Genomic DNA, 7994 nt, shown 5'->3' with positions numbered 1-7994 from the left:
TACTCGTATGACGAGTGCGAGGTCGATTGTGACTAGGGATTTTGACCTAGTCCTTCCGATTGATGTTCGTACTGTGTTCTTGACTAGAAATTATTTGGTAATCATCCTACTTGGATTTTATGAATATGTTTGGGGCTTTATGCCTATCATGTGCATCCTTCAGGGATCCTTATCACTGCTTCCATGATGCTTAGCATATTTCATGATATCAGTCCTGAGTTAGACACTGCCTCGAAATGTTTAGTAAATAAATAAAGGTTTAAACACTTAGCTCTATAATTCCTAATAATTGAAACTAAAAATGAACAATTTGACTGTGCCCGAGTGGCTTGCATGCATATATATATCTGGACTGCGGGCTACACGCCGCAGCGAATGCTACGATGATATTGCGCTTGGGCTGTAGGAGCCCCTCCGGAGTCTGAACCCCCACAGTGAGCGCGAGTACCCAAATGGATCGGGCTGCGCGCCGCAGCGGTCATGTGCATTACATTGCATTCAAGCATTTTATATCTGTTGGTCTTAATTGTCATTGTCTACTGTTGTTTCATCATTTAACGTGCTGAATCGTTGATTATAGCTTTATTTTGTAATATTTCTGGATTTCTTACTTTCAGTCATTATATATGTTTATTACTCACTGAGTTGGAAGTACTCACTTTACTCCTTGCACCATGTGTGCAGATTCAGGTGCTCCGGAGACTTAGTGGAGCTGTTTGTTGTTTTCGTGAAGTTTATTTTCAGGAGTTGTTGAGGTAGCTGCCTGACGTCCGCAGGACCCGACTCCTCCCCTTTATTTCATTTATCTTTCCATATCCTAGACTTCTTTATTACTATGGATATATTACTCTGTTACATCTAGAGGCTCCAGACTCGTGACTCCAGATCTATTGGGGAATGTTTGGATATTCGTTATTATTTTCCGTACTATTTTATTTAGATTCGGATTGGAACCTTGATATTTGATATTTTAATCGTATTATTTGTTAACGGATTGCGTATTTGGGTTGAGAGTATTTAATTGGTCGGGCTTGCCTAGCATTAGTGTTGGACGCCATCACGACCGGGATTGGGGTCGTGACATGGAAGAAAGCACCAGAAACTTGCAGTATAACTGAAGTTCCAAAAGATCAGGATTAAGTCTAAAAAGAGGAGGGTATACTTATAGGTCCACGAAACTTGCTTTCATTGTGAAGGAAAAGGAGGAAAGTCCACATGACATAAGGTAACAAAGAAAACAAAATAAGAGATGATGCCAGGAACGAGCAATTTAGAGTCTTAGGGTTGTGTGGGGCAACAGAGTGAATCGGTGCAAGACAAGAAAAACAAAATTTCCAACTTCGAACCTGGGATAAGCAGAAAAATCACCTTACAGGATCAACCAACAAACGATGTGCATCATGTAGGTCCGTCGATCATTGCTAGGCAAACTATGTAAGTTAATATCTACGGGGATAAAATTACATGACACAGAAACTCCTGAATCAAAATCTTCATGTTGTCACGGCTCCTAGACCAAAGTGATGGTATTTTCTAGTAATTGAATGCAGAAGATTCAAGCATTATATTTGGAACATCAAACGTGTGTTCGTAGAAAGAAGAGATGGTTGGCATCTCCCCCAATAGGGACAGGAAGTCGGGAACAGCCTTCGGGCTTTACATGTTGCCACACACATCCGCGGTTAAGGCTACCACTTCGGTGGATCTTACCCCAACTTTATCAACCAAAAATATTTTTTTGAAACATAGCGAACTATCTCGATGATTGTTCTTGCTTATCCCTAGTAAGATCCGCTAATCATATCCTAGTCAATTTCCCAACCCCTTTCAAACCATCTCAAGTAATGCTGCCCTACTCTTAAGAATCCAATGCCAATAGAACTTGACTTTTATTTGATAGAATATGTCAGCAGTTATTTTACTTGGCAGTTCCTCATATCAACTCTAGTTTCATCTAAACCTTGATTACTGGTCAAGGACGACCTTTGATGTAGTTCAAACCTTATTAATCATCAGGCAGTCACTAATTTCCTTAGAAGATACAATTACTTTATAGCGTGTTTGCCTGATTGTCACCTAAATATAATCAATACAGATAGTTAAAGTTAGTTTCATTTTCCTTGTAAGATTATTGAGGAACCATTCTCTAAGTTTCTGTAGGACCAAATTTTAATTTTGAAGGTCTTTATAAAAAGACCAGGTTCCTTTGTTAAAATAATTTGAGGAAGACGGGGAAGGAATTGTGTGAGACATGCATAAGGCCAAATATGAGTTGAACCCTTGAAATTTAGTAACATGAAAGACCTAGCAAAGTATAGCAAAGTAATTTACTTTGCTACAAGAAACTTTGCTACAAGAACACGTTATTCCTTCAATGAAAGATATTTACAGGAATCAAATAAGAACACGTTATTCCTTCAATATTATGAAACATGGTTTTTCTTTTTCCTTTTTTTGTTTTTCCTTTCTTCTTGTTTTGAAAATCAAGTCACCCCAAATATTATACTACAAATTATAAAATGTGAAAATAATGGAGTGGAGCACATTGGTTACGGCTAAAAAGTGTACAAATTTGGAAAATTTATCACATAAACTACCTTGCCGATGTGTGGAAAAATCTCAATCGAAAGTTAATGAAGAATAGAAGCTATATATAAGTGTAGTAAAAAAAAATTGGAAAAACATTATCCAAAACTAAACAAGTATCGTATTTACCAGGCTAAGAGTCTATTTTGACCAGGAGCGGAGACAGAGTGCCGATTGTGGGTTCAGCCGAACTCAGTAACTTTGACTCAAATCATGTATTTATCTTAAAAGTTCATTGAATATGTACGAATTATCAATTTAGAATCCAGTAACTTAAAGGATTAAACTCCTGAACCCATAAACTTGAAATACTGACTCCGCTTCTGATTTTGACCTACCTTAGCTTATTATTGGTATCAAAGCAATATGCCCATTATATAGTGATGACGTGAAATGAAGTTTATTGTCTTGACTCTGTGGTTTGGAAACACAAGCACAATGAGAAGCTTACGCATGCTTTGGTGGTTGTAAACTGTAGGTGTCACACGGTGAATCTTGAAAAATAAGTTGTATAATTGTCGGGGCCATGTAGTTATTTATGATCTCCAAATAGCATTTTTTAACTTAATTCCAAACCAGGGGCAAAGGCACACTTGGGTTAGGGTGGTCAACTGACCGCCCTTTGTTGGAAAATTACACTGCTTATATAGGTTTTAGAGGTACATAACATGTATTGAACACCCTTTGTCAGATTATTTTTTTTCAAGTTTGAACACCCTTAAGAAAATTCTCGGCTTCGTCACTGCTCCAAACACTACTTCTTTTCCAAAATTACAAGTTTTATGTTCAAACACCTACTTAATTTGTTCTTGAGGAGATTATTAAGTGTGTGAACAAGAGTTTCACGTTAAAAATTGATACAGCAATGTAGTAAGCATCGTTAAGAATAAATAATTAAGTCAAAAAAGGAGAAGAAAAACTAAGAAGAAAAGAAAGAAGAGTAGTGAAGATCTACTACATTGACCAATGGAAATAAGTTTGGATTTAAACGAAATTCAAGACGAAAACGACTAATCATTTGCCACAAGATCATTGTTTTTTCAAAATTGATGGCACGCGTTTAATCAATCATCATCAACTTTTACACACCTTATTTTAATTTTTGTTATTATTTATTTTGTGAAATTAGGCTCATATATAGGGTTTTCTCACCTACTAAACTATAACCCTCTATGTTACATCCTTATCAAATATGAACAAAATTTATTAACAACTGGCTTTTATCTCTGCATATATGTACTGGATTTGCATGTTTGTCTTACACGATGTGTGTTTTATTTATTGGTGAAGTTTCATATAAGAGATATTGTCCTTTTTGAAACTGACGTAGTTTTGAGTTTCATTACAAGAATGTCTACCACTCCTACTTTTATATCTATTCAGATAGACAACCCCATACCTGCATCTATTTCCCTGTTTCACCACCTGCATATTTCATTTTTACGTTTACTATCTATGCATTTTAATATTAAGCTATGGTCCGCAATAGTTATTCGGTATCTGTACCGTTTAGTGGCAAAACTAGGTAGAGTTAAGGGGGTCGAACCCCCATTGTCAGAAAATTATACTGTTTAAAAAGAGTAACAATAATTTTTTTGGTTATATTTGAGCTGTTGAATTTCCTTGACATGAAGAAAAATTCAAGTATAGTAATAATTAAGAGGGATTCAATATTACTTTAGGTCATAGGTTCAAACGCCAATTGTGATATCCTAAGATTTTTTTTGATTCCCTTGTAAAAAATTTTGGTTATGTTGATGAACTGATGGAATATCAAATATAACTCGGTAGAATGGCACGAATACCACTGTTATAAAAAAAAAATTATACTCTCTTCAGTTCACTTTATGTGAACCTTTTGCCTTGACACGGATTAAGTTTTAAAAAATGGAAAATGGCCAAAACTACCCCCTAGACTATTCGCTTAAGTTTAAAAATACTCACCGTCCACCTATTTTATAAAAATTGTCCTCACCGTTACAAATCTGGCTCATTCATGACCCTAACATCAACTTTTCGGCCCACTCATACCCTAAAAACTAACAACCCTATTTTGATTAAGAAAATTTTTTATTATTTATTATGTATTAATTTTCTATTGGCTTAAATTAAAACCTCACCCATATCCACTATTAGCCTACTCCGTCTTAGATTTTCACCCTTCAACACCCACGGATCTCCCTCTCCATCTCAGATTTTTCGGCCTTAATTTAATTTTTAAATTAATATTTTTTATTAAATCAATCTTCTGAGTGAAATCAGGTACTCTTTGAAATTAATGCTTCATTGTAAGAATTTATGGTTTAATAAGTTATTTTTCTGCCAATAGTAATGATCATTGAGCATTTGCAATATTTTTTGTTGTATATTTCTTGACAACACTGCATCCAATTTTGATTATACCAATGATTTATTTGGTCTCTGCTCGGACCTCAACCTTTTTCTTCCTCATTGGCTCATCATAGTCTGAACATCCGACCATGTCCATAAATTGAGCTATTGTACGTGGATGCTCTTCAGGTTATATCAACACCGCCAATTTTAAAAAAGAGACGGTTAAATCAAGAGAAATATTTGAGATCATATGCCTGAGAATATGAGAGAATACGACTTATTGGTGAATGTGACTGTAATAAACACTTGATTGAGCTTATTGTATGAAGCAGTAAAGTGTAGTAAGAAAAATTGATGATGAATGATATTTCTGTGATGGAAAAAAATAGGAGTATTGATGTGCACATTTAATATACAAAGAAATAGGAAGAGGAAGGTGATTAACTATACGAGAGAGTTTTGTTTGCTTAGGGAAAAAAATGGGTGTATGAGAGTTCTAGTTGGTGGAATAATTTTTAAAAGAAAGAGGAGAAAGAAACGGAGGAAAAGGGTCTTAGAATGTGGGTGAGTTTATTTTAATTTAGGCGAGTCTTAAGTTAGGCCAATGGGACGATGACACATGGAAATTAATTAATTTTTTTTTTGCCTAACAGGGTCTTTGAAAGTTGTATGACGTAAAGTATTGGTGATAAAAAATTTTTGTTGTCTGAAAATAAAACTTTAATGATGTTTGTAGTGATTATTCAAATAGAGTGCAAGGTCAAAAAAAGGATGAGAAGAACAAGAAAAATATGAACGCACACACGCTAGGGGGGAGGGGGAAGGGGGTGGAGGAGAGATTTTTTGAGATGGGGGGGGGGGTATTATGGTACCAGCTCCAATAGTCTAGGGGCAGTTTTGACCTTTTTTCTGTTATGACACGTGGAAATTAATTAAACTTTTTTTATCTAACATGGCCGTTAGTCGCAAGGGCATTCTTGAACCGAAAAGATAACGGTGAGGGCAATTTTTTCAAAATAGGTGGACGGAGGGCATTATCGTACCAACTCCAATAATCTAGGGACAGTTTTGACCCTTTTCCGTTTAAAAAAGACCATTGGAACTTATGGGCATGTGCATAGCATAATGTTTGTTTGTATGGCAATAAAAATAGGGTAAAATGAGAAGTTTAATATCAAATTATTTTCACATAAAAAAATATTATTATTTCTAAACATACTAAAAAGGAAATAATGTATATATCTATATCTATATCTATCTATATTATTATAAAAGTATGAATACAATATCGATTTATCAAAATAACCTTATAATATTAAGCATAATAACTCATAATAAAAGGACGTAAACGAAATTTTAAATATTAGTAATCCTATTAGTTTTTGGACATAATACTACACGTTAGGAATCCTTATACCTTTAGGAATCCTATTAGTATAAATACTTGCGGGCTGTCTAATTTAAATTAAACAAGTAAAATATCTACCGATTCTTTACTTTGTGGTCTTCGAAAACATGGATGTCAAATTGCATAAATAAACAAATAGGGATATCTGGATTAAAATTTGCACAAATATTTCTTGAAATCTAAAAGGGATATTCCAACAGAATAATTAGTACGTAATTGAACCGAAAGATGCTTAAGATCAATTTTAATGAAATAAAATCGACAGCTGATACCCACTAACTGACTAAATAAAATTATTGTGACGATCCAAAGGGTCATCACCTGTTTTATTATTCATTACGTGCTTTCGAGGTCTCGAAAACCTCATCTAGGTTTGCCTCGATTTGCGTGCGCAATCCGGGTGCGTAACCGGAAAGCTTAAATATGAATTCTGTGTGAAAAATGCTAAATTTTGATATTAATATGAATATATTTGACTGCGGTCAACATTTTTGGTAAACGGACCCGGACCCGTAATTTGACGGTCCCAGAGGGTCCGTAGAAAAATATGGGACTCGGGCATATGCCCGGAGTCGAATTCCGAGGTCTAGAGCCCGAGAAATGAATTTTTCTGTGAAATTGTTTTTCTGAAATTATTAAGGAAAATAGAAATGAAAATTGATTAAAAGACTGTGGTATCGGGCTCGTATTTTGGTTCCGACGCCCGGTACAAGTCTTATATATGGTTTAAGCGCTTTCTGTGAAATTTGGTTGAAATCGGACGTCATTTGACGTGTTTCGGACCTAAATATCAAAAATTTGAAGTTTATGAAGTTGGAATGAAAAATGATGATTTTGAGGTTTGATTCATTGATTTTGATGTTGTTTTGGCGATTTGATCGCACACTTAAGTTCGTATGAGGTTGTTTAGTTAGTGTGTGAGTTTAGTTAGGAGCCCCGAGGGCTCGGGAGTGTTTCGAAGGTGTTCCGGGGTGTTTTGAACTTAGGAGATGTAGCAGATTTTCTGCAATTTTTGCACATCTTTTTTTCCTTCTTCGCGATCGTGGCCTTCAGCCCGCGTTCGCGTACCTTTGGGCTTTCCCTTCTTCGCGTTCGCGGCTCAGTCCCCGCGTTCGCGTAGCTTTAATCCTCCCTTCATCGCGTTCGGGAACCCCGTATCGCGTTCGCATAGACCAAACTCCGGACCCCAGCACTTTTCTTCTACGTGTTCGCGTTTGCCTCCACGCGATCGCGATGACTTGCCCAGCTTACCCTTCGCGAACGCGGCCCCCTTCCCGCGATGCGAAGGGCATTTTTGCCCAGTGATTTTTAAAGTTCAAAAACAGAACAGTGACGGGTTTATTCCTAATTTTCTCATGAGCTCTCTTCCTCCCCAAGCTCTAGGACTCCATTGAAGCCCCCATCCTTCAAGACCGCTTGAGTAAGTAATTTCCGACTCATTTCTTTCACTTTTCCTTCATAAATTAGTAAGTTTCTAAGCCTAAATCATATAATCTAGGGTTGAAATTGGGGGAAAAGGGTAGAGTTAGGGTTTTTCGATTCTCTTCGATTTAGACCTCGTTTTGGGGTCGAATTTGAAAATAAATTGTATATTCGGGCTCGTGGGGGAATGGGTGACATGGAATTGGTTCAAACCTCGGGTTTTGACCAAGCGGGCCCGGGGTCG

The sequence above is a fragment of the Nicotiana attenuata genome, chromosome 3 (assembly GCF_001879085.1).
Source record: "Nicotiana attenuata strain UT chromosome 3, NIATTr2, whole genome shotgun sequence".
Taxonomy (NCBI): domain Eukaryota; kingdom Viridiplantae; phylum Streptophyta; class Magnoliopsida; order Solanales; family Solanaceae; genus Nicotiana; species Nicotiana attenuata.
Note: the sequence above shows the minus strand (reverse complement) of the source record.